The sequence below is a fragment of the Hyperoodon ampullatus genome (assembly GCF_949752795.1).
Source record: "Hyperoodon ampullatus genome assembly, chromosome: 4".
In the NCBI taxonomy this organism is placed as follows: domain Eukaryota; kingdom Metazoa; phylum Chordata; class Mammalia; order Artiodactyla; family Ziphiidae; genus Hyperoodon; species Hyperoodon ampullatus.
Genome location: NC_136917.1, coordinates 58,147,545 through 58,175,009, shown reverse-complemented (window position 1 = coordinate 58,175,009; position 27,465 = coordinate 58,147,545). Strand labels below are relative to the sequence as shown.

General features: G+C 44.0%; 1 protein-coding gene and 1 pseudogene across 3 annotated transcripts in view; one reads left to right on the top strand and one right to left on the bottom strand.

The window, feature by feature from the left end:
• The first annotated feature begins 453 nt into the window (after positions 1–453).
• CYSTM1 (cysteine rich transmembrane module containing 1) overlaps positions 454–27,465 on the top strand; it is a 79,096-nt gene continuing 52,084 nt past the window's right edge. For both annotated transcript variants that reach the window (XM_079702286.1, XM_079702285.1), the window contains exon 1: positions 454–555. The gene's annotated coding sequence lies outside the window, so the exon portion shown is untranslated. The remainder of the gene's footprint in view (positions 556–27,465) is intronic.
• Positions 3,156–4,005, bottom strand: LOC307051639 (small ribosomal subunit protein uS3-like; annotated as a pseudogene). Its single transcript has one exon. The product of its transcript is annotated as a small ribosomal subunit protein uS3-like (transcript).

Below are 27,465 nucleotides of genomic sequence, written 5' to 3'. Positions count from 1 at the left end.
CAGTTCGCGGAGCAAACCCTCGAACCTAGTTGGGTCTAGACCCAGAAGACACGGAGAGGACCTGCCCACAAGCGAACCCTGCGTGCCACGCACTGAACCGGGTACGGTGGGGACACAGGCCCTGCCAGCCAGGTACTTGCACTGGCGGCGAGGGGATAACGTCTGGAGTCTCCGAGCACTGATCGAACTTGAGGGGAGTGCCTGTTGGAGTCTCAGGTATCCATCCCAACTCGGAGGCCTGAGCAGCCAGGCCAGAGACGGACCTCGAGTCTCCGAGTCGCCAACAGCCCGGGAGCGCTCCAGTAGGCGCTTCCAGGCACAGCTGCAGGGGACTGAGCTCTTGCTGTGACACCGCCCACCGCCTCGCCCCGCCCCGTGCGGGTTGCCAAGGTGATCAGGTGACTCTGAGCTCGCGGCGCTCGGGCCGGTTGTGACGTCAGACGCGCCCAGGCTCCTCACTCGCTCCTTGGCAGGTGCGGCGCGACTTGTGCGGTCTCGTCTGATCCCAGCGGGTCCGGGCCGAACCAGTGCCTAGCAGGTTCGAAGAGAAGAGAGGTAGGGTGCGGCGGAGCCGGACCCGGCCAAGCTGGGACCAGGGAGGGGATGAGGCGCGGGCAGGGCCCTTCCGGGGTTTTGCGCACCCCTGAGCTCCCCAGAGGGCGCCGGAAGAACGAAGGGCCCCGGGGCGGGATGGGCCGGCTCTGGCCGAGGAGCGCGCACGGGCTGGGAGAGAGGCCGGGAGCTGGGGAGCGGTTGCAGCCGGCCCTGTGCCCACCCCGGCTCCTCGCGGCTGCTCCTCCGGGTCCCGTCGCAGCGCCGCTGGCGGAGGCTGGGAAGATCCACCGCCGCCCTCCCGGCCTCTGGGCAGTGGACTAAGGGGCTCCGCGTTGCGAGGAGTCGGCTGAGAGCTGGGCTCGCCACACCCGGTCTCGGGAGACGTCTGCGGGAGGCTTCTGCATCTCTTCGCCTTGGGCTGCGATTTCTAGGGCGCTGCCGGGGATCCACTCCGTGCTCTGAGCCGGGCCTGCTGGGGCGGGAGAGCGCTCGGGAGCCCCCCGGGTGGGAACAGGGGCCGGGGCTGTTCAGGAAAGGTGTTGCGGGGGGAAAGGAATCCTGAGTGTTGAGAACGGTGTCTAGGGATCTGAATAGACCTGTTGGAAGAAGTGAAATCTGAGCGGAGCCCTGAGGGGGGCGGCTAATCTCCGGCAGCTGTGGGCGTTGGACGAGTATAGAGGGAGGGAAAGGGGACCTCTGGAGAAGGAGACCTTGAGCCTTGCGCTGGAGGTAAGGGAAAGACGATTCGGTGACTTACTGGACCGAGTGCTAGGGCGGTTTTGGGGGCGGAGGGGAAGTTTGGAGATTTAGGCTAGGGCCGGTTGGGAAGAACTCTTTGAGCGCTCAGCTGAGGGTTTGTGTACTGTGGGGAGCCATTGAAGCGTCTGCTGGGTTGGGGTAGGGGAACACTGGGATGGGGAGACACCGAGGAGGCTGTTGTGACAGCCTGGAAAAGAGGTGACAACGCCTAGAACTCTGGTCCGTTGGGATTCTGTGAACCCTGCTTCTGAAATCTTTGTAGCAGACAAGGATGTGGGAGTAGGCAGCCAGGTGCCAATTACCCCGGCCATTGTTAGCAGATGTTAAAAAAATTGCTTCTTATGCGGGAAAGGAAGCACGCAGCTGCGGCTCATTTTCTCTTCTTACTTGGCTGGGTGAGTTAATGACTCTCTGAGGGCTTTGCTCCCCTTGATATGCACTGAGGTTGTATTGTCCACAGCATTTACCCTTTAGAAATTTCAGAGTGTTCTACAAACACCTCTTATCCCCAGGGTGAAACCCAACCCTGAGCGAGTGGTAGGAGATTTAATGGCAGGGAAGTTATTGAAGGATAATCAGTGCCCCAAACATGAATGGGGGCATTGGGGAAGCTGAAAGGAGTCCCCTGCTCTTTGTTAATTGTAGAACAGAGTTCCCCTTTCCTACCTGCTACCCTCAGTTTGTGGGCTTCTTAGGTAAGGCTGCTTAAGTGTTAATTGGCCATTTTGTCTTAAATTCTTGAGAAATAGGAAGAAGATATTTTGATTTTTGAAGAGGAATATTTGGTGATATATGGGGTTTTTTTTCCAGCTCTGAAACTTACTGATCCTGTGAACAAAAACCAAAACACAAAAAGCACAGTTGTCCTTTTTAGATTGAACCTTTCACAAACTTCTGTTTTCTGGGAGGAAGTGAAATAGCTGAAACTTCTCACCAATTTGTTTTGTATTTGTTTGACTCCAGAAAACAGAATTGGACTCCAGGAATTCTGTACAGTAAAAAGCAGTTGAGGGAATTGCTGAGAACTTGGCAAGGTGGCTGCAGCTGGTTTGTGCATTAAACGGAGAAACCAGCACAGCACTCAAGGGAGGACAAATCCTGAGTGCTGGCAGCTGGGGAGAGCGAGCTTCCTAGTCAGATCAGCAACATCATTCTCTGTAAAAGATGTCTTAAGACAGGTCATTTGAGCATTGAGCAATGTGTGTTTACCACATATTTCTACTTACCGAAGAGTCTCCCCCCCCACCCGCCATGTACCTATTCATTGGCTGGGCTTGTTATGATAGAGCTTTTTACAGGGCTCTCCAGGAGCCCCATAATATTAAGAATCTCTGGAAATTAGATTTCTGGGCCACATTGTTAAAAAACTGTTAACCATTTTCTAAATGGTCTTTGGAATTATTTGGAACGGCCAACTAATCATGCTTCCTTTGGAAACAGTCCGCTCCCCCTCCCCCAGACACTGTAACTATGTGCTGTCAGGGCGGTTAAGTAGGCCGAGAGTTTTGGGAAATTTTCTGCTTTCATTCACCCTGGCTGCCCCCACAAATGTTCCCATTGGTAGAGAATTTAAGACTTCAGTGTTAGGAAAGAAAGACAGTGTTGCCCTCAACACAAGCGATGATAAACACCAGGCCTGGCTGTTCTGTTGAAGAACAGAAATACCCTCCCTTAAGGGGAACTGGGCCCAGGTGAGAGCCAGGGCTAGGGTATGAGCCACAGACCCCCACGGAGTGTTCTAGGCCTGCACCTTTGTCACCCAAGGGCAGGCCCTTCTTTCTTGGCTGGAAACAGTTCTCAACCCTGAAACGGGGTAATGGGCAGTGCCCCCTTCACAGAGGTTCTTTTTTTTTCTTTCTTTTAAAAAGATTTTATTAAAGGTCTTTATAGAGCAACATCCAGACTCCAGATCCAGTGGCCAAGGAGACCCTATTATGCTGTGGGTACTGGCTGGGGCACGGCAGGTGGCTCTGGCTTTTCCCACCCTTCTGCTCGGAGATGGGGGTGGTGGGCAGTATTTCATCTTTGGGTTCCACAATGCTCACGTGATCAGGCAGGGGCTTCTTAGGGCCAATCTTACCAGGTGGGTCCCAAGGCAGCATGATCTTTACCTTGATGCCCAATACACCCTGTCTGAGCAGCATGTGGCGCATGGTGGTATCAACATAGTAGTTAACAGAGTCCCCACTGTGGATCATTAGGCCATCCACAAACTTCATGGATTTAGCCCCCTGTCCTCGGAGTTTCCCAGGCACCATGACCTTGCAGCCTTCGGCCCCACTGTCCATGATGAACCACAGCACACCATAGCAGGTCCATCGCACAGCAAGTCCTCCTAGGGGTTTGTAATGCAGAGACTCTGCCTGGGCAATGGCGCACAGACCGCTTGTGGCCAGCTTTTCAGCATAAAGCTCTACACTGCCCTCAGGGAAGCCAAATCTGTTCTGAAGCACAGCAGTCAATTCCTGGATCCATCAGCCCTTCCTCACCGAGAACATTCTGTGTCCTGGTGGCCAAGATAATGATTTCTGTCCTGGTTGGTGTAACTCGGACCTCAACTCCAGAGTACCCATCTTCAGCCAGCTCCCGAGTGAGAAACTCGTTCAGTTCAGCTTTGAATATGCCGTCAGTGACAAACTTCCTCTTCTTGGAAATCTGCACGGCCATCTTGCCACCGCGCTCCGCCGAAAGGAAAGGCTTCACAGAGGTTTTTGTTTGTTTGTTTGTTTTTCCATAAATTTATTTATTTATTTTTGGCTCTGTTGGGTCTCTGTTGCTGCGCATGGGCTTGCTCTAGTTGTGGAGAGCGGGGCGGGGGGGTTACTCTTCGTTGTGGTGCGTGGGCTTCTCATTGTGGTGGCTTCTCTTGTGGCGGAGCATGGGCTCTAGGCACGTGGGCTCAGTAGTTGTGGCTCACGGGCTCTAGAGCACAGGCTCAGTAGTTGTGGCGCCCGGTCTTAGTTGCTCCACGACGTGGGATTTTCCCCACCCAGGGCTCGAACCCGTGTCCCCTGCATTGGCAGGCGGATTCTTAACCACTGCACCACCAGGGAAGTCCTTCACAGAGGTTCTGAAGGAATATTAATGGGAGGCTTTTATGAAATTTGAGCTCCTCCAAAGCAGAATATTTTAATTTTTGGATGATTGGTATTTTTTTGAGATGCAGTGAAATAAAAAAAGAGGTGGACATTCTAAATTTTTTTTCTAAAAGCCTCATTCAGCACCCTAAGGCTTTTTTGTTTTTGTTTCCCGGTGTATTTGGGCTTGGTTACCAATAAGCCAATCATCTGATCTGGAGGCCTGAGGGTAAGTGCATGTTTGCATTTCATATGTAAATAAGTTCAGACTGTTTCACACTTTATCCAGCTGGTTTAGAGTGCCTGGAGTAAACCTTGCAGCTTCTTGGGCTTTGGACCCAACATCCTTTCGACCCAACATCCTTTCAACCCTAAAGGAGTTATTTACTTAGCACTTCAGAGCCTGAAGTGGGCAATAATGCTCACTAAATTGAATGAGGAGTGAAATAGTCATCTTTTAAAATTCCATTCTCCTGAGTCACTCTGCCAGTCCTCCATCAGGTAGAGATTCAAGTGCTTGCTGACGTGCGCAGGGAAGTACAGAACTACAACTTCCGTCTCTCGGACTTGTGACATTTGTTGTCTAGGCATAGTTCTCACAGGGAAGTTCTGACAGGAGAGGCTTCCTGTTTTTCTCAGGCTGAATTGAGTGCTGTGTTCTAGGCCTCCAAGCTCCTCACGCTTGACCAGCCCTACTAATTGGCTTGGCTGTAAAATGGGAGTCAGCATTAAAACACAGCAGTTTAAAAGCAAGGGAATTGGGCATGAGTTGCCCCTCCAGGCTCTGGCCAAAAAGGTTCACACCATTTTGGGCACTATATACAAAGGGCTCTTCAAAAGGCAGTGAGCTTAGAATGACTTCTTTTGTAGTTTTTAAGAGACATATGTGGAATATTAGTACTGATTTAGGCCTCAAAACCAGAGCTAGGAAACTGGATGGGCCCTCACTTCTAAAGGGAGGGAGTTCCTTGGTGGCGCGGTGGTTAAGAATCCGCCTGCCGATGCAGGGGACATGGGTTCGATTCCTGGGCCGGGAAGATCCCACATGCTGCAGAACAACTAAGCCCATGCACCACAACTACTGAGCCCGCGTGCCTAGTCCTGTGCTCTGCAACAAGAGAAGCCACCACAGTGAGAAGCCTGCGCACCAAAACAAAGAGTAGCTCCCCAGTCTCTAACTAGAGAAAGCCTGCACGCAGCAATGAAGACCCAACGCAGCCAAAAAAAAAAAAAAAAAATTAAAAAAAAAAAAGAAAAAAAGCAAGGGAGATAAATGGTTTGAATCCAGTGTCTGTGGGTAGCAAGTCTGGTATGGCTTTGCCAAAAACAAAGGATGGTTTATATTTTTCTGAACGTTTTGATTAAAGGCATACCTCGTTTCATTGTACTTTGATCTATTGGACCTTGCAGATACTGCGATTTTTACAGATAGAAGGTTTGTGGCAACCCTGTGTCTATCGGAGTCATTTTTCCAACAGCATTTTTTCACTTTGTTTCTCTGTGTCACATTTTGGTAATTCTCGCAATACTTCAAACCTCCACCAGCAAAAAAAATTACAACTCGCTGAAGGCTTAGAAGTTTGTTAGCATTTTTCAGCGATAAAGTATTTTTTAAAAATATTTATTTTATTTATTTATTTGGCTGCGCCGGTTCTTAGCTACAGCGTGCATGTGGGATCTAGTTCCCTGACCAGGGATCCAACCCGTGCCCCCTGCGTTGGGAGCGCGGAGTCTTAACCACTGGACCACCAGGGAAGTCCCACAGTGGTGAAGTATTTTTAAATTACAGTGGGTACATTATTTTTTTAGACATAATGCTGTTGCACCCTCAGTAGACTGCAGTATAGTGAAAACATAACTTTCATCTGCACTGAGAAACCAAAAAATTTGTGTGACTCACGGTGATATTCAGTTTATTGTGGTGATGCATGTGAATGATTTAAGGGAGTCTTGGTAATCATGGTGAGAGGAGGGTTTGATCTACCTGAATTTACTCATTGGAGAGTAATGCCTTATTCACAGATGCCTTTCATCAGTTCTCTGATTTGTGTTAAAGAGTCATTAGTTAGTCTCAAGAGAATTGGCCCAGAAAATAAATCACGACTGAAATCTATCTGGCCTCATGGCCAGTGTTCAAAGAAAGGTAGGGGTGGGGAACAATTGAATTGCAAAGGTATTTGGGAAGAGGAAGACCTGGGAAGTGGTTCTAGACTTCTGCTCTCAGTACTTCACCCGTCAGCTTTCAGTATTGGGATCTTGGGCAGGATCATTTGGGGACAGTCTGTGTGAAGAGGGGGACTTCTGTAGGAACGTGCCTATCTCATGAGTCCTTGTTGTTAAGCCTATACTTACTGCTTTCCTGCTGCCCGCGAGCTTCCCAGAGACCCCAGACCCCGTGTCCCCCCTTCCCCCACCCCCAGCCTTTCTTCGGCAACACCTCTCTAAAGGCTGGTGTGATTCATCAATCTCTGATCCAACTTCTGCGTCCTCTGGTTCTGCTGACTTTGCTGAACTAAATCTTGGTGATATTCGATGTGTGATGGTGGCAGAACTCCAGCGAGGGGTAGTTGCGTTCTAAGGGCTTGGAGGTGGATGCTTTATCTGTTTCTCACAATTTGTGTTCCACCTGCATGATTTTTGTCTTATCTCTTTGCCACCAGTACTATTATTTAACATTTTTCTTTAAATTATGCCATTTTTTAAAACTCTAAAAGTTATTTGAAAGGGAAACTATGATTGGCTTAAATTGGAAACCACTATCACCTGCCACAAATAGCAAATATTAAAAAGCATAACTATTAAAATTAAGTTGTCTGTCCACATTCCCCAAATTGTTCCACATACTCCAGTTGGAAAAATACTGCCTTCATCCAAAGATATGACTCACTCTGTTAATTTTTTCATGTGGCAGTAAACAGGTGGTAGGAATGGTTTGGGGGTAGGCAGGCCTTCAGAGAGGGCCCCTTGAATCCCATCTCCTGAAACTCTGCATGGCTATATGACACCAGGAAGACAGCAGAGTGAAAAATCTAGGAACTAAAAAGAAATACATGCAGTCAGTTGAAACCACTGGTGTTTTGATACGAGGTTTGCCAAAAGGAGGCCCAAGTGGTGGTGAGCCTGTATACTACATTAAATTCTAGGCCCTCCACCAGGGATGTGACTTTATTGACGCTGTGTTCTCTTGTTCTTTCTGTGCAGGTGCGCTCTTGGAAAACTCAGGTTTTTGTTCAGGGTGGATGCAGTTTGTTTTCTTGTTTCTGTTTTTAATTCATCAATACTCCACACTACTTTGGGCCCCTTGTCTTCCATATATACAGTTGCTCTTGGTGGATGTTACTAATGACAGAACTCTCAAGTTATCATCTAGCATGTGTTTTTTCTGACCTTTTTGTCCATAATGCGTATTCCTTTAAAAAAATTCTATGAAAACGAAAGGGGGGGGAAAGGGAGTGAGCTGCCCTGGGATGTCTGGTCCTTAGGGTGCTCACATGGCAGGTGTGACTGGTACTTGCTGGTGTTCAGTGAAATTCACTCTTGTCCTTTAAAGCCGCCCTGCGGTGCTGACTGAGCTGCCACTCCCTCAGAGGGTCAGGAGAGCGTGCTTTAATGGTGGAGCAAAGCCAGGGCTGGTCTGGTAGCTGGCAGGAACCAGGAGTGCTTAGTTAAATTGCCAGCACATGAAGCTGTAGGGGCCTTTTTCTAAGCCGCCAAGATTTCAATTTTCCCACAAAGCCTAGTCTAATGCTCTGGGAGGGGGCAGGCAGAGCCTGTCTTTCAGGGGCTGTGCTGGTGAGGGACCTGGCCTGGGAAGTGGCCTTGTCAGGCTTGTTGGGAGGGATAGACTGTCCCTTTATAGTGTGTCCTGTCAAGTTGGCAGGGGGCAGAGTTCCTCCCTTTTCTCTCTCTCCCTGCTCTAACCTATTCTTTAATCTCCCCAACTCACTTTCTCTGTTAACAGCTTTCTTCCCTTTTTCTTTCCCTTCTGTTCACTGCTGCTTTTGCTTCCTACCCTCCCTCTTGCTGGGCTCATTTTCCCTCCATTGTCACTTTGAGGGCTGGCTGTTTGAAGTTCCAGAGTTACAATGCTCTCCTGTACATCCCATGACTAGATGTAATTCAGAGGTCCCCAGCCTTTTTTTCTGAGCAGGAGCCAGCCTTCACTTCCCCATGGCTTTAAGATAGCAGCATCAGTGGGGTGCTGACTGGAATTCCCAAGCTGAGGGGTGGGATACAGCTCATGGTTGGAGTTCCCAAGGGGGGAGTGGGCAGTGGGGGGTGGTGGGCTTGCTGGCATTATGGGAGCTGTCAGACAAGGGGCTGAGTGAGGTCCACCTTTGGGGAGTCCTTCCAGAAACTGGAGGCAGAAGGCTGTCCTACATTCAGGTAGTCCTCTGGCTTCTGCAGAGGACCATCCATGACTAATAAAGGCTGGAGAAGGGGCCCTTGGTGAGGTTGGCCTGGAACCCATGGGACCATTCACAGCTGTGGATCCTGCTCTGGAGCTGGAACAAAACATGTTCTCAGTGGTAGCTGGATGGTTGTTGGAAGCATCTAGAAGTGTGGCTTTCCTGCTCAACGAGTTAAGAAATAGGTTATTTTCTCCTAAAGGCCATGGGGCAGACATTACCCAAAGATAACTTTCATTTTTTACTGTGTGTAGTCATCTCTCAGTAGTTCCAGGACCCCTTCATATCAAAATAACGTGGATGCTCAAGTCCCGTAGATAAAATGGCATAGTATTTGCATATAACCTATGCACATCCTCTGAATACTTTAAATCATCTCTAGATTACTTATTATTTTTTAAAATAAATTTATTTATTGTATTTATTTTTGGCTGTGTTGGGTCTTCGTTGCTTCGTGCGGACTTTCTCTAGTTGTGGAGAGCGGGGGCTACTCTTCGTTGTGGTGCATGGGCTTCTCATTGCTGTAGCTTCTCTTGTTGCGGAGCATGGGCTCTAGGCGCACGGGCTTCAGTAGTTGTGGCACACGGGCTCAGTAGTTGTGGCTCACGAGCTCTAGAGCACAGGCTCAGTAGTTCTGGCGCACGTAGATTACTTATAATACCTAACACATTGTAAATGCTGTGTAAATGGTTGCCATTCAAGCTTTGTTTTTTGTAACTCTCTGGAATTTTTTTTCCAAATATTTTCGATTTGCTGTTGGTTGAATCCAAGGTTGTGGAACCCGCAGATACAGAGAGCCAACTGTGTAGAAAAGTGTGTATAACAAAAAAGTACAGTTTAATGAATAATTATATTCATTAATACAACTGTAATCTATTCAGGTCTAGAAATAGAACTTTATTTTTAAGCCCAAATTGGATAGTAGAATGCTCTGTGTTATAATTTGCTTTTTTCACTATGTTGGCACTTTTCCATTATCAGCACATGTAATTCTACCTCATTCTTCTTAAGGGTCAAATAGCAGTTACATGGTTTGGAAATTCCATGGTTTATTTAATCATCCCATATTGATGGGCCTTTGGGATGTTACATATCATATATGTATGTGTATGTATTTTATATATAATATATGTTATATAGTTATTATAAGCAAATGTTATAATAAATATTTGTGTTTGTGGTATAAAATTGTGTATATAATTGGTTTTTTGGTGTACTGGCACTAGTATATACCTGTAGGATAAATTCCTAAAGGTGGAATTACTGGTTCAAGGAATAAGGTGTTTTTTATTATTTGAGGTTTCACTTAAAAATGAGTCTTTATTGAAGAATTTATAAGAAAATAGAATGGACCCACTGTAAAACAGAAAGGGTGTTTCCTCCAAACATTAGGGAGGAATAGGATACGATGATACCTGGGCGGCTCAGGATAGGCTGTCTTAGTTGTTGGTAGATATTTTCAGATAGTGCTTTTTATTGTTGTTTTGCATTTGCATTTCTCTTTTTTTAAAAATTTTATTGAAGTATAGTTGATTTACAATGTTGTGTTAATTTCTGCTGTATAGTAAAGTGACTCAGTCATACATATATATTCTATTTCATATTCTTTTCCATCATGGTTTGTTGCAGGATATTGAATGTAGTTCCCTGTGCTATACAGTAGGACCTTGTTGTTCATCCATGGCATACATAAAAGTTTGCCTCCGCTAATCCCAAACTCCCAATCCTTCCCTCCCCCTCCCCCTCCCCAACCACAAGTCTGTTTTCTATTTCTGTGAGTCTATGTTTCATAGATATGTTGATTTGTGTTGTATTTTAGATTCCACATATAAGTGATATCATATGGTATTTATCTTTCCCTTTCTTATTTACTTTGTTTAGGATGATAATCTCTAGGTCCATCCATGTTGCTGCAAATGGAATTATTTCATTCTTTTTGATGGTTAAGTAATTCAGGTAGCGATTTTTTTAAGGGCTGTTTAATAAATGTTATAGATCTTATCCCCGAGAGAGCAATAGACCAGGATCCAGGTTCCAGCCAGAGGTTCTGTACAGAAAGCTTTATGCAACAAAATTTTAGGAGATGATGTGTTTTCCTCTGTCGAGGGGAACTTCTCTGGATTCCCTCAAACTCTCCAAGGCTGGAACATACTAAAATTACATACCAAGTTTATTGTTGAAGGGAGATGAGATCGGCTATAGCCATATTTTCAAATAATGTTGAACTACTGTGGATTATTAGTGTGGGTATGACTTTTCAGACTTTAATATTCTTCATCTAATATATCAGGACAAATGGAGAATACTTACATCTTTGTGTTAGCTTAATGTTGGGGACAGTGGCTTAAAGCAATTACCTGAATGGCTTTAGCAAACCAAATAGTTTGTAGATTTTTTTAGTTTCGTGTGTAACTCAGTTATACAAGCAATATGTAGTTTTTATAGCCTTTGTGAGAAAGGAAAATAAGACAGTGAACCTCCTCATTACTCTAGGACAGGGCCTCCAGAGGTGGATGATCCACTATTATTTTTTGCCTCCTATGTGCATTTTGATGCCCTTGTTCAGTGAAGGGTCCCATTTCTGAGCTCTGTGTCAATGTGCATTCCACTGAGAGGCTATTCTAAAGCCACAAGCCAAAATGCTGATACAGAAGACCTGCTCTGGTTTATTCATTCGCTGATTATATGAGGACAGCTCTGGGCCTGGTTAACTCTCTGGCAAACAAAAGATCATGGATGAGGTAGGGGATGGCTAATAATATTTGGGAGGTTGACACCAGAATCAGTATTTAGACAATAATGAATTAAAACAGCAGGTTGTCTCCTTCCAGCCTGTCCCCCAAAGAAAAGCAACTTAGGAAATGGTAACGCAGCCAAATGTGTTAGAAATAGTGAGCAAGTCATAAAAACAAAGATCTTGTCCACGTTAGGATAACTGTCAACTATCAGAGGTCTCCTGGTGTTGCTCTGTTATTGGGAACATCACTACCACCTTTTAGAAGTGAATCCCAGGAATTCCCTGGCCGTCCAGTTGTTAAGACTCCATGCTTTCACTGTGGAGGGCGCAGGTTCAATCCCTGATCGGGGAACTAAGATCCTGCATGCCGTGTGGCCAAAAAAAATCAATAGAAGTGAATCCCTGCTGTTACTATTCCCCAGGGCCCCACTGTAGAGCTGTACATGTCAGGAGTAGGTTCTTCCTAGGTGAAGGCCTGTAGTTGTGGAATGCCTGTTCTTGTGGCTTTGGCTTTGGGGTTCAGATTTGATGCCGTTGCTTCTTTTCTCGGCTCACCGCAGGCTCACACTACGTGTGGACCCACCTCCCCTGTTGGCGGGGTCACACGGGCTGTACTTGTACCTGAGTTTCATTAAACTTGCATAACTCTTTGAGGTGACCGCCTTCTGAACCAGCCAAAGTGACTAGTCTGTATAGCCAAACCTCCCTCACCATACCCTTGAAATTTGGAGAACTTCCAGCATTTTCCATCTGATGCAATAACAGACGAATGGAAAAGATAATTTAATTTTAATTTTATTAATTTATTTTAAAGGACTCCAATAGTTGGTGTGGAAGCTACAACCTTTTTTCAAATTACTTTTTTTTTTTTTTTTTTGCGGTATGCGGGCCCCTCACTGTTGTGGCTTCTCCCGTTGCGGAGCGCAGGCTCAGCGGCCATAGCTCACGGGCCCAGCCTCTCCGCGGCATGTGGGACCTTCTCAGACGGGGGCACAAAGCCGTGCCCCCTGCATCGGCAGGCAGACTCTCAACCACTGCGCCACCAGGGAAGCACTCTAATTACTTCTTAAAATAAATTTATTTATTTATGGCTGTGTTGGGTCTTCGTTGCAGCGTGTGGGCTTTCTGTAGTTGTGGTGAGTAGGGACTACTCTTTGTTGCAGTGGGCAGACTTCTCATTGTGGTGGCTTCTCTTGTTGTGGAGCACGGGCTCTAGGCATGTGGGCTCAGTAGTTGTGGCTCATGGGCTCTAGAGCACAGGCTCAGTAGTTGTGGCACACGGGCTTAGTTGCTCCGTGGCATGTGGGATCTTCCCAGACCAAGGATCGAACCTGTGTCTCCTGCATTGGCAGGTGGATTCTTATCCACTGTGCCACCAGGGAAGTCCCAATAATTTTATTTTTATTATCAGTGATACTGAAGGGGAAGAGGAAGGCAGCTAGAGTTCTTTCTCTCATATCCTCAGTACTGGGCTTGTCATGTAGTAAGTACTTAATAATGTTGAATAAACAAATGATTAGGTTTGCCAATAGTATCTGACAAGCAAACGAATAAAATTACACGACTCCTATTATAAGAGATAAAGGATAACTATAGAAAAAGAAGCTGCAGTGACCCTGAAAGTCTACTCTTAGTAAGGCTGTTTGTGAGCGCTATGTCTGACCGGAGTGTGAAGGCTGAATAATCCGCATTTCCCTTTCTGCCTAACTCTCAGTGTGATCATTGCTTCCCGTTAGAAGCCTTCTCTGACTTCCCTGACCTACTGTCTCTACTTTTTATAGAAGGAACAAATGACTGTGTGAATGGAATAAACGAACACATCAATGCCAAAATTTAACAAAAACTGTAAACCTGAGATGATAGAGCAGCACAAAACCAGTAATTCTAAAGCTTTTTTTAGCCCAACAAACCATATCCAAAATTATGGGTATGAGAATCAAGAAAAACTGAGGGACCTAGAATATAAAATAATCTATTTATGAAGATCCTATTAAAAGGCCAGCTAACTAGGGAGTTCAGAAAAGACACAGAGGAGGTCTTTAGAGTAAAATCAGCCCTTTTTAAAAAAACTTTACAATTTTATGAATTCCCAAGAAGGATATGTAAAGATGGAGGGATAAGCATGACTTCTGGCTTTGAAGATAAGAATAGTTCCAAGGTAGGGGAAGTCTGCATGTAACCAAGAGAATTTTTTTTTTTAACCCCATGTTTGGTACTTAGCCAAGTGACTTCTCAGTTTGAAGCAGAGAAAAAACATTTAAAGAACTTAAGAAGCTGAAGTGTCTTGTGAAAAAAAGAATCATGGGACTTCCCTGGCAGTCCAGTGGTTAAGACTCTGCACGTCCACTGCAGGGGGCACGGGTTCGATCCCTGGTCGGGGAACTAAGATCCCACATGCTGCATGGCGTGCCTCCCCCAACCCCCACCAAAAAAAGAATCACAGTTACAAAAATCTCTGTAAAAAGCAGTGAAGAGCAGATATAAAATAGTTTATCCACAAGGGAAAATTAATAATAGGAAGGGAAATTGGGGCACTAGAAGGGGACAGGAGGTCTACAGAAGCATTCTAGGCATTAAAAAAAAAAAAAAAAAAGAGGTGGGTAACATGAAAATACCAAAAAGCACTAAGAAAACTTAATTTTTTTCTGACTATATAGGTTCCTTATTGAAATTTTCTAACATACAGGATAAATAACAATTGCCAGTAATTCCAGCACCCAGGGAAAACTGCTATAAATGTTTTTTTCCTTCTAGCCAAATTTTGTCTGTCTACTGTTACTGTACACTTAAAGCATGAAAATCTTTTTTTTTTCTTTTTTTCCCATTTTAATCAAGGCTCCTCAGGACTGTCCCCTCAGCCCTTCCCAGGCTTGTCTGCCAAAGCATGAAAATCTTAATGTACAACTCCAAAACTGTTCCATGTAATCATGACTCAGCTCAAGATGTGGAACATCTCCATCATCCCAGAAGTCTCCTCTTGTGCCTCTTCCAGTCAATATCCGTAGATTCGTTTTGGCTGTTCTTGAACCTCATATAAATGGAATCTTACAGTGTGAAGTCTGTTGAGTCTGGCTTCTTTTGTTCATCATTGTCTGTGGGACTCATCCACATTGCTGTATGTAGTAATTGTTCTTTCCTTATCGCTGGGCAGTCTCAATTGTATAACTATACCGTAATCTTTCTGTTCTGCTGTTGATGAACATTTGGATAGTTTCCTGTTTGGAGCTATAATAAATCAAGCTGCTTTGACCATTCCTTTTTTTTTTTTTTTTTTTTTTTTGGCTATGCTGTGCTGCATGAGGGAATGTGGGATCTTAGTTCCCTGACCAGATATCGAACCCGCGCCCTCTGCACTAGAAGCACAGAGTCTTAACCGCTGGACCACCAGGGAAGTCACTGACTATTCTTACATACGTCTTTGGTGGACTTACACACTCATTTTACTTTAGTATATATCTAAGAGTAGAGTTGCTGGGTCGTAAGATAAATATTTCCAGAGTCATGAATATATTATAAACTTTGTTCTAAAAGTGTGATTGTGTCCAGAGTACAGTGTGAATTATTCTTGGCTTATAAGGATGGAGATCAAGGTTCATTTTTTTATTTTCTCCCATTAGTATAGCCAGCACTATTTATTGGAAAGATTAATTTTTACCTTCTGAGTTGCAGTGGTGCCTTTCTATTAAATTAGGTGACTACTGTGTGTGTCTCTTGTAGAATTCTTCATTCTGTAACACTGATCCATTTATTAGTATTTATTTTAAAGAAAATGGGATCATGCTTTTACATTTTTCTACACTTACTGTTATATCATGCATCAAATTAAGAATAATTGCAAAGGAACTATTATATAGATGCACCGTAATTTATTCTTTTGTTTTTTTTTGGACGTTTGGGTGGTTTTTTCTTTTTTTCTGTTTTGTTCTTTTATGTTGCAGGCTTTCCTCAAATGTCTTGATAATCCTTGTTCATTCATTTATTTATGAGGCAATAAAAAGCTGATTAGAAGTTCTGCGTGCATGGGCTTTTCTGTGGAGTGACTGGGTGAGTCATTGGAGTGTCCTCGAGTATTATCAATAATTTTTCCCCCTTGGGGCTGCTCAGTTTTTCCAAAGGAACATTCTCCACCCTACTGCCTGCAGGGTCAGTGCCACGCTACCAGGTGTCTTGTCATTTAAAAAATAACTTTGAAAACTGTTATTCTTTCCTTCATCTCTGGTTTGATGAGGTCTTTTATTGTGATCTTACCTCCATGGGCCACTTTCCGAAAGAATAGTTTCTGCTCTTCTCATTGTATGGTTGAATGACTGAAAATCCTATGACTCTGAGCATGTCTTGAGTGGGATCATCAGATAAGAGTGTTCAGTGCAGCCTTTTAAAAAAAATTTTTGTTTTATATTGGAGTATAGTTGATTTACAATGTTGTGTCAGTTTCAGGTGTACAGCAGAGTTATTCAGTTGTACATATACATGTATCTATTTTTTTTCAGATTCTTTTCCCATTTAGGTTATTACAGAATATTGAGTAGAGATCCCTGTGATGTACAGTAGGCCCTTGCTGGTTGTCTGTTTTAAATATAGAGTGTATACACGTCAATCCCAAACTCCCAACTTATCTCCCCGCCCCCACGTTTCCCCTTTGGTAACCATAAGTTCTCTAAGTCTGTTTCTGTTTTGTAAATAAATTCGTTTGTATTATTTTTTTTAGATTCCACACATAAGCAGTATCATTTGATATTTGTCTTTCTCTGACTTACTTCACTTAGTATGATAGTCTCCATGTCCATGTTGCTGCAAATGGCATTATTTCATTCTTTTTTATGGCTGAGTAATATGCCATTGTGTATATGTACCACATCTTTATTCATCTGTTGATGGACATTTAGGTTGCTTCCATGTCTTGGCTATTGTAAACGGTGCTGCAGTGAACACTGGGGTGCATGTATCCTTTCAAACCATGGTTTTCTCTGGATATATGCCCAGGAGTGGGATTGCTGGATCATACAGTAGCTCTATTTTTAGTTTAAGGAACCTCCATACTGTTCTCCATAGTGGTTGTACCAATTTACATTCCCACCAACAGTGTAGGAGGGTTCCCTTTTTTCTCCACACCCTCTCCAGCATCTGTTGTTCATAGACTTTTTGATGATGGCCATTCTTTTTTTTTTAAATTTATTTTATTTATTTATGGCTGGTTGGGTCTTCATTGCTGTGCACAGGCTTCCTCTAGTTGTGGTGAATGGGGGCCACTCTTCACTGCAGTGCATGGGCTTCTCATTGCGGTGGCCTCTCCTGCTGTGGAGCACAGGCTCCAGGCACACGGGCTTCAGCAGCTGTGGCACACAGGCTCAGTAGTTGTGGAGCATGGGCTTAGCTGCTCTGCGGCATGTGGGATCTTCCCGGACCAGGGCTTGAACCCATGTCCTCTGCATTGGCAGGCAGATTCTTTTTTTTTTTTTTTTTTTTTTTTTGTGGCACGCGGGCCTCTCACTGTTGCGGCCTCTCCCGTTGCGGAGCACAGGCTCCAGACACGCCGGCTCAGCAACCATGGCTCACGGGCCCAGCCGCTCCGCGGCATGTGGGATCCTCCCAGACCGGGGCACGAACCCATGTCCCCTGCATCGGCAGGTGGACTCTCAACCACTGCGCCACCAGGGAAGCCCATGGCAGGCAGATTCTTAACCACTGTGCCACCAGTGAAGTCTGATGATGGCCATTCTGACTGGGGTGAGATGATATCTCATTATAGTTTTGATTTGCATTTCTCTAACAATTAGCAATGTTGAGCATCTTTTCATGTGCCTGTTGGCCATCTGTATGTCTTCTTTGGAGAAATGTCTATTTAGGTCTTCTGCCCATTTTTGGATTGGGTTGGGTTTTTTTGTTTTTGTTTTTTGTTTTTTGTTTTTTTATACTGAGCTGCATGAGCTGTTTGTATATTTTGGAGATTAATCCCTTGTTGATCACATCGTTTGCAAATATTTTCTCCCATTCTGTGGGTTGTCTTTTCACTTTGTTTATGGTTTCCTTTGCTGTGCAAAAGCTTTTGAGTTTAGTTAGGTCCCATTTGTTTATTTTTGTTTTTATTTCCATTACTCTAGGAGACAGATCGAAAAAGATATTGCTGTGTTTTATGTCATAGAGCATTCTGCCTGTTTTCCTCTAAGAGTTTTACAGTATCTGGTCTTACATTTAGGTCTTTAATCCATTTTGAGTTTATTTTTGTGCATGGTGTTAAAAAATATTCTATTTCATTCTTTTACATGTTAGCTGCCCAGTCTTCCCAGCACCATTTTTGAAGAGACTGTCTTTTCTGTATAGTCTTGCCTCCTTTCTCGTAGATTAATTGACCATAGGCACTTGGATTTATTTCAGGGCTTTCTATCCTGTTCCATTGATCTATATTTCTGTTTTTGTGCCAGTACCATACTGTTTTGATGACTAGCTTTGTGGTATAGCCTGAAGTCCGGGAGCCTGATTCCTCCAGCTCCAGTTTTGTTTCTCACGATTGCTTTGGCTGTTCAGGGTGTTTCGTGTCTCCATACAAATTTAAAAAAATTTTAGCCATGCATATGGTTCATGAGAAAAAAAAATATTTTTGGTTCTAGTTCTGTGAAAAATGCCATTGGTAATTTGATAGGGATTGCATTGAATCTGTAGATTGCCTTGGGTAGTATAGTCATTTTGACAGTATTGAGTCTTCCAATCCAAGAACATGGTATATCTCTCTATCTGTTTGTGTCATCTTCAATTTCTTTCATCAGCGTCTTATAGTTTTCAGAGTACAGGTCTTTTGTCTCCCTAGGTAGGTTTATTCCTAGGTATTTTATTCTTTTTGATGTGATGGCAGATGGGATTGTTTCTTTCTCTTTTGTTGTTAGTGTATAACAATGCAACAGATTTCTGTGTATTAATTTTGTATCCTGCAGCTTTACCAAATTCATTGATTAGCTCTAGTAGTTTTCTAGTGGCATCTTTAGGATTATCTATGTATAGTATCATGTCATCTGCAAACAGTGACAGCTTTACTTTTTCTTTTCCAATTTGTATTCCTTTTATTTGTTTTTCTTCTCTAATTGCCATGGCTAGGACTTCCAAAACTATGTTGAATAAAAATGGCAAGAGTGGATATCCATGTCTTGTTCCTGATTTCAGAGAAAATGCTTTCAGCTTTTCACCATTGAGTATGATGTTAGCTGTGGGTTTGTCATATATGGCCTTTATTATGTTGAGGTATGTTTCCTCTGTGCCCACTTTCTGGAGAGTTTTTTTCATAAATGGGTGTTGAATTTTGTCGAAAGCTTTTTTTTTTTTTTTTTTTTTTTTTTTTTGCGGTATGCGGGCCTCTCACTGTTGTGGCCTCTCCCATTGCGGAGCACAGGCTCCAGACACGCAGGCTCAGTGGCCATGGCTCATGGGCCCAGCTGCTCCGCGGCACGTGGGATCTTCCCGGACCAGGGCACGAACCTGTGTCCCCTGCATCGGCAGGCGGACTCTCAACCACTGCGCCACCAGGGAAACCCTGTCGAGAGCTTTTTATGCATCTATTGAGATGATCATATGGTTTTTATTCTTCAATTTGTTAATGTGGTGTATCACACTGATTGATTTGCAGATACTGAAAAATCCTTGCATTCCTGGGATGAATCCCACTTGATTATGGTATATGATCCTTTTAATGTATTGTTGGATTTAGTTTGCTAGTATTTTGTCGAGTCTTTTTGCGTGTATGTTCATCAGTGATATTGGTCTGTAATTTTCTTTTTCTGTGGTATCTTTGTCTGGTTTTGGTATCAGGGTGATGGTGGCCTCACAGAATGAGTTAGGGAGTGTTCCTTTCTTTGCAAGTTTTTGGAATAGTTTCACAAGGATAGATGTAAACTTTTCTCTAAATGTTTGATAGAATTGACCTGTGAAACCATCTGGTCCTGGACTTTTGTTTGTTGGGAGTTTTTAAATCACAGTTTCAATTTCAGTACTTGTGATTGGTCTGTTCATATTTTCTATTTCTTACTGGTTCAGTCCTGGAAGGTTGTACCTTTCTAAGAATTTGTCCATTTCTTCTAGGTTGTCCATTTTTTTGGCATATAGCTGTTTGTAGTAGTCTGTTATGATCCTTTGTATTTTTGTGGTGTCAGTTGTAACATCTCCTTTTTCATTTCTAATTTTATTGATTTGAGCCTTCTCTCTTTTTTTCCTGATGAAGCTGGCTAAAGATTTATCGATTTTGTTTATCTTTTCAGAGAACCAGCTTTTAATTTCATTAATCTTTTCTATTGTTTTCTTTGTCTCTATTTCATTTATTTCTGCTCTGATCTTTATTACTTACCTTCTACTAACTTTGGGGGGTTTTTTTTGTTTTGTTTTGTTTTTAACTTTGGGTTTTGTTTGTTCTTTCTCTAGTTGCTTTAGGTGTAAGGTTAGGTTGTTTGAGATTTTTCTTGTTTCCTGAGGTAAGATTGTATTGCTATAAACTTCCCTTTTAGAACTGCTTTTGTTGTGTCCCATAGGTTTCGGGTCATTGTGTTTTCATTGTCATTTGTCTGTAGGTATTTTTTGATTTCCTCTTTGATTTCTTTGGTGATGCATTGGTTGTTTAGTAATATATTGTTTAGCCTCCACTTTTGTGTTTTTTTACAGGTTTTTTTTTTTTCCGGTAATTGATTTCTAATCTCAGTGTTGTGGTTGGAAAAGATGTTTCACATGATTTCAGTTTTCTTAAATTTACCAAAGCTTGCTTTGTGGCCCAGCGTGTGATCAATCCTGGAGTATGTTCCACGTGCACTTGAAAAGAATGTGTATTTTGCTGTTTTGGGATGGAATGCTCTATAAATATAAATTAAGTCCATGTAGTCTAATGTGTCATTTAAAGCCTGTGTTTCTTTATTGATTTTCTGTCTGGATGATCTGTCCATTGATCAAAGTGGGGTGTTAAAGTCCTTCACTATTATTGTGTTACTGTCGATTCCTCCTTTTATGGCTGTTAGTATTTGCCTTATATATTGAGGTGCTCCTATGTTGGGTGCATATATATTTACAATTATTATATCTTCTTCTTGGATTGATCCCTTAATCATTATGTAGTGTCCTCTTTGGCTCTTGTAACAGTCTTTATTTTAAAGTCTACTTTGTCTGATATGAGTATTGCCACTCCAGCTTTCTTTTGATTTCTATTTGCATGGAATACCTTTCTCCAACCCCTCACTTTCAGTCTGTATGTGTCCCTAGATTTGAATTGGGTCTCTTGTAGACAGCATATTTACAGGTCTTGTTTTTGTATCCATTCAGCCACTCTGTATCTTTTGGTTGGAGCATTTAATCCATTTACATTTAAGGTAATTATCAGTATGTATGTTTCTATTGCCGTTTTGTTAATTATTTTGGATTTGTTTTTGTAGGTCTTTTTTCTCCCCTTCCTCTTTCGTTCTCTTCTCTTGTGATTTGATGACTAACTTTAGTGTTGTGTTTGGATTGCTTTTTCTTTTTTGTGCGTTTTTTATCTATTGTAGATTTTCAGTTTGTGGTTCCCATGAAGTTTTTTTGTTTTTTTCCCCCGCTGTGGAATCTTACTTTATTGTTATTTTTTAGTGTTTTTACATCTTTATTGGAGTATAATTGCTTTACAGTGGTGTGTTAGTTTCTGCTTTATAACAAAGTGAATCAGTTATACATATACATATATCCCCATATCTCTTCCCTCTTGCGTCTCCCTCCCTCCCGCCCTCCCTATCCCACCCCTCTAGGGGTCACAAAGCACCGAACTGATCTCCCTGTGCTATGTGGCTGCTTCCCACTAGCTATATAAACATGACTGTCTTAAGTTGCTGGTCTTTTCATTTCAAATTCATTTCTAATATCCTATCAAATTCATTTCTAATAGCTCTCCTCTTCTCATGATTGCTGGTTTTCATATCATATTTGTGTGTGGATGATTTCCTACCTTTACTGTATATTTGCCTTTACTGGTGAGCTTTTCCATTTATAATTTTCTTATTTCTAGTTGTGGCCTTTTCTTTTCCACGTAGAGAAGTTCCTTTAGCAGCATTTGTTGCAAAGCTGGTCTGGTGGTGCTGAATTCTCTTAGCTTTTGCTTGTCTGTAAAGCTTTTGATTTCTTTGTCAAATCTGAATGAAAGCCTTGCTGGGTAGAGTATTCTTGGTTGTAGGTTCTTCCCTTTCATCACTTTAAATACATCATGCCACTCCCCTCTGGCCTGCAGTTTCTGCTGAAAAATCAGCTGATTACTTTATGGGAATTCCCATGTATGTTTTTTTTCTTTTTGTTTTTCCACCAAGCAGCTTGTGGGATGTTAGTTTCCCAACAGGGATTGAACCCAGGGCTTTCACCCAGTAGTGAAAGTGCCAAGTCCTAACCACTGGACTGCCAGGGAACTCCCCCCTTGTATGTTTTTTTCTTTTTTTTTAAATTTTTAGTTTTATTTATTTATTTTTGGCTGTGTTGGGTCTTCGTTGCTTTGCGCGGGCTTTCTCTAGTTGCGGCAGGTGGGGGCTACTCTTCGTTGCGGTGCACGGTCTTCTCATTGCAGTGGCTTCTCTTTGTTGTGGAGCACGGGCTCTGGGCACATGGGCTTCAGTAGTTGTGGCTCGCGGGCTCTAGAGAGCAGGCTCAGTAGTTGTGGCGCACGGGCTTAGTTGCTCCGCGGCATGTGGGATCTTCCCGGACCAGGGCTTGAACACGTGTCCCCTGCATTAGCAGGCAGATTCTTAACCACTGTGCCACCAGGGAAGTCCCACCGCCCTTGTATGTTATTTGTTGCTTTTCCCTTGTTGCTTTTTTTTTTTTTTCCTGTGGCACGCGAACCTCTCACTGCTGTGGCCTCTCCCACTGCGGAGCACAGGCTCCTGATGCACAGGCTCAGCGGCCATGGCTCATGGGCCCAGCCGCTCCACGGCATGTGGGATCTTCCCGGACCAGGGCACGAACCCACGTCCCCTGTATTGGCAGGCGGACTCTCAACCACTGCGCCACCAGGGAAGCCCTCCCTTGTTGCTTTTTTAAAAAATTTATTTTATTTACTTATTTTGGTTGTGCTGGGTCTTAGCTGCAGCAGGTAGGCTCCTTAGTTGTGGCTCACTGGCTCCTTAGTTGCAGCCTATGTGCTCCTTAGTTGCTGCCAGCAGGCTTCTTAGTTGTGGCATGCATGTGGGATCTAGTTCCCTGACCAGAGATTGAACCCACATCCCGTGCACTGGAAGGTGGATTCTTAACCACTGTGCCACCAGGGAAGTCCCTTCCCTCGTTGCTTTTAATATTTTCTCTTTGTCTTTAATTTTTTGTCAATTTGACTATGTGTCTCAGCCTGTTCCTCCTTGGGTTTATCCTGCATGGGACTCTCTGTGCTTCCTGGACTTGGGTGACTGTTTCCTTTCCCATGCTAGGGAAGTTTTCAGCTATTATCTCTTCAAATGTTTTCTCAGGTCCTTTCTCTCTTCTCCTTCTGGGACCCCTATAATGCAAATGTTAGTGTGTTTCATATTGTCCCAGAGGTCTCTGAGACTGTCTTCATTTCTTTTTATTCTTTTTTCTTTATTCTATTCCATGACAGTGATTTCCACCATTGTGTCTTCCAGCTCACCTGTTCTTCTGCCTCATTTATTCTGCTATTGATTTCTTCTAGTGTATTTTTCACTTCAGTTACTGTATTGTTCATCTCCATTTGTTTGTTCTTTAGATCTTCTAGCTCTTTGTTAAACATTTCTTACATCTTCTCAGTCTGTGCCTCCATTCTTTTCCTGAGATCTTGGATCATCTTTACTATCATTACTCTGAATTCTTTTGCAAATAGATTCAATGCAGTGGTTTTTTAAAAAAATTATTTATTTTATTATTATTTTATTTTATTTGTTTATTGTTTCTGGCTGTGTTGTGTCTTTGTCACTGCGCACAGGCTTTTCTCTGGTTGCGGCGAGCGGGGGCTACTCTTTGTTGCTATTCGTGCGCTTCTCATTGTGGTGGCTTCTCTTGTTGCAGAGCACGGACTCCAGGCACACAGGATTCAGTAGTTGTGGCATGTGGGCTCAGTAGTTGTGGCTCGTGGGCTCTAGAGCGCAGGCTCAGTAGTTGTGGCGCATGGGCCCAGCTGCTCCACAGCATGCAGGATCTTCCTGGACCAGGGATCAAACCCGTGTCCCCTGCACTGGCAGGCAGATTCTCAACCACTGTGCCACCAGGGAAGCCCAGATTCAATGCAGTTTTTTTTTTGTTTTTTTTTTTTGCGGTACGCGGGCCTCTCACTGTTGTGGCCTCTCCCGTTGCGGAGCACAGGCTCCGGACGCACAGGCTCAGTGGCCATGGCTCACGGTCCTAGCCACTCCGTGGCATGTGGGATCTTCCCAGACCGGGGCATGAACCTGTGTCCCCTGCATCGGCAGGTGGACTCTCAACCACTGCACCACTGGGGAAGCCCTCAATGCAGTTTTAATGGATCTTGGCTGCTGCTTGATTTGAGCTGTCTCTTTTGGAGCTATGATTTGTCTTTAATGCTACAATTTCCACTGTTTACATTTGATCCTCAGTGTAACATACTCTACTATAGTAGAGCTTACATTTCACCCGACCAAATTTATAAGGGAAAACATTCATGTTTTAAAGTTTTGTATCATACCTTAAATTTAAAGCTCATTTATATTTTGCGTATGTTAAGTGGTTTGTACTAGACTGTGTCAATGTGAGGGAATCTTTCTTTACTTGGGTTTGCTTCTGTATAAGCATGGGAACAATTGATTCCCACTGGGTGAACTCCTGCTTTTAAGATGCCAGCTCTGGGGCCTCCCTGGTGGCGCAGTGGTTGAGAGTCCGCCTGCCGATGCAGGGGATACGGGTTCGTGCCCCGGTCTGGGAGGATCCCATATGCCGCGGAGCGGCTGGGCCCGTGAGCCATGGCTGCTGAGCCTGCGCATGCGGAGCCTGTGCTCCGCAACGGGAGAGGCCACAACAGTGAGAGGCCCGCGTACCGCAAAAAAAAAAAAAAAAAAAAAAAAAAAAAAAAAAAAAAAGATGCCAGCTCTGGAATCTTTGATCTTGACACAGATGCTATTTCTATGACTTTTTTGCTATTCTCTTACTGGGATTTTTTTCCTGCTTAGAGGAAACTGAAAATAGTCCCAGATTTTATTGTTCTAAGGTGACTGTGTTCTGGGAACACAAGACAGAGTGTGGGGTGGGGGTGGGTCATGACAGTAGAGCATCTGTATGGCTTATGCTCTTTATAAGTGCGTCTGAGTAGTACATGGGGTTCCCCTGACCCCAGACATTAAGCAATTTCTCAGGCAGAGGGAGAAAGTTACATACTAAAAATGAGGGGGAAACATGGTTGAGGGAGAGTGGGGAGGACACATACATTTGGGAGAGTTTTGAGGGTCCCAGGAATAATGAGGAATAGATACACATAGATCGATCAAGAAAAGTCATGAAACATTGAGGTGTGAGGTTGTGATAGTTCTAAACACTTTGTTCTCTGTTCCTTCTCACTGCCCATTGTTCTTAGAAGGGCAGTGTCTTCAGAGAAATATAGGTAGAGACTTTGCTAGAGGGACAATGATCATTATTACAGGGTCTTGTTGGATTAATGAAGTTAAACTACAGTTTTGATGGAATTAGGTCAATACAGAGGACACACACACACTGAACTTCAGGAAAGAGTAGTTATGATGGCTGTGTTCTACTTCTGTGACTTAAAAAATAACTAATGGAATAGCTGTAGGGGGGTTAATGAGACTGATTTCTGTGTTAACCAGGGCTCACTAGGTTTACCACAGCCTTCCAGGTAGGAGAGAGGAAATGCAGAAGTAGTCAGCAGTTAGGTGCGCAGGTTCACGTGATGATTGCAGTATTTGTCACCGTGAGCCTTTGGTTTAGGGTAAAGGGAAAGGCCATTTCCAGGTCAGAGTGTGATGCCACGTTGGCATAGACCAGAGAGCAAAGAAGGGAAAGAACTCTAGTTCTTTTCTGAATCCCTGCCAGGCCCCTGAAGAAAGAAGAATGAGAGACAGAATGCAGATGAGGTCAAAAGAGAGATCTTCGGGTTTCCCTGGTGGCACAGTGGTTGAGAGTCCGCCTGCCGATGCAGGGGACGCGGGTTCGTGCCCCGGTCCGGGAGGATCCCACATGCCACGGGGCGGCTGGGCCCGTGGGCCATGGCCGCTGAGCCTGCGCGTCCGGAGCCTGTGCTCCGCGGCAGGAGGGGCCACAACAGTGAGAGGCCCGCGTACCGCAAAAAAAAAAAAAAGAGAGATCTTCCAGCCATTCCAATTTCATCTTACAAAGTTTCAGTTTATTATCCCCTCCTTCAAGTGACACTCTCCTCACTCCCACCTCCTCTCATTGAGTTTAAGCCCCTACTGCTACCCAGCAGTCTGTTTACCACCTTTTCTAAAAACCACCATCCTTATGTTTGTCTTTTTAACCTGTTGTCCAGGGGAAGGATTTGAAGCATATCCATTTCTATACCCGACTACTTAGCACAGTGCCAGGCACAGTCAGCACTGCATAAATGTCTGCTTGCTTGAACATCAATCAGAGGGGTTCATTAGCTTACCTTACTATTGGTTCCTAGTAGTGGAAATTCTACAGAGGCAGCTTAGGTTAGGTTGGGTTTTAATCTGATTTATGAGCTATTATAAAGTCATCTGGAATCCCATTTCTTTCTTTCTTTTTAAATTATTTAGTTATGTATTTATGTATGTATGTATGTGGCTGCGTTGGGTCTTAGTTGCTGCACACGGAATCCTTGTTGCCACACGGAATCTTTGTTGCCACGTGCGGGATCTTCATTGCAGCCTGCGGGATCTTTTTTTTTTTTTAGTTGCGGCATGTGGGATCTATTTCCCTGATTAGGGATCGAACCCAGGCCCCCTGCATTGGGAGTTCAGAGTCTTAACCACTGGACCACCAGGGAAGTCCCTGGAATCCCATTTCTTTCCTTCTTTCTGCTCTACCTTTCTGAAGTATCTACTTCATCTTAAGGCTGTTGGCTCCCTCACGGCTGCAGGTTGGCTGTCAGCAATTTTGTAGGCCATGTCCTTGCTAGACCGTTTATTTGACTGTGTTAAGGGGAAGGGAAGGTTGGGAGTGTGTTAGGAGAGCCCCACGATTTTTGTTGTTGTTGTTAAATTTATTTATTTTATTTATTTTTGCCTGCGTTGGCTCTTCCTTGCTGCATGCGTGCTTTCTCTAGTTGCGGCGAGTGGGGGCTACTCTTCGTTGCAGTACGTGGGCTTCTCATTGCGTTGGCTTCTCTTGTTGCGGAGCATGGGCTCTAGTCACGCGGGCTTCCGTAGTTGTGGCTCGTGGGCTTCATTGCTCCGCGGCATGTGGGAACTTCCCGGACCAGGGCTTGAACCCTTGTCCCCTGCATTGGCAGGCGGATTCTTAACCACTGCGCCACCAGGGAAGCCCAAGCCCCAAGATTTTAATTGATCAAACCACTTTCGAACTAATCTGAGTGACCAAGGGATGGCATTTGTGATTGGCTTAGTCCTGGAGTCCTTGAATCAGTCTTGATGGAAAAGAGGAAAGGGTGACCTGGATTGGCTTGGGTTAGATTGGGCTCACCCTGGAACTGGTAAGGAATGAGCTTCCCCAAAGCACATGAACTACAGGAAGAAAGAATGGACACTTAACTGGAAATCTGACTTATTATGAAGGGAGATGTGGTTGTTGTGTGGGCAGCCAGCAAAGTCCACTATTTTAATGCAGATTTTCTAGGGAACCTTACTTTATGGCTACTCTGTTCTTCTTATAGAGTCATTTATGAATTTATTGATTGCATATTATGAAAAAGAATTAATGGTGAAATTATTAAATTTTGAGTATGAGACTCTTCCCTCTATTAACTTACTCAGATAGGTAAAACGTTAAATATCAGTACAGTAGAGGGGTGACAGTACAAGGCAGCAAGATGACAGCA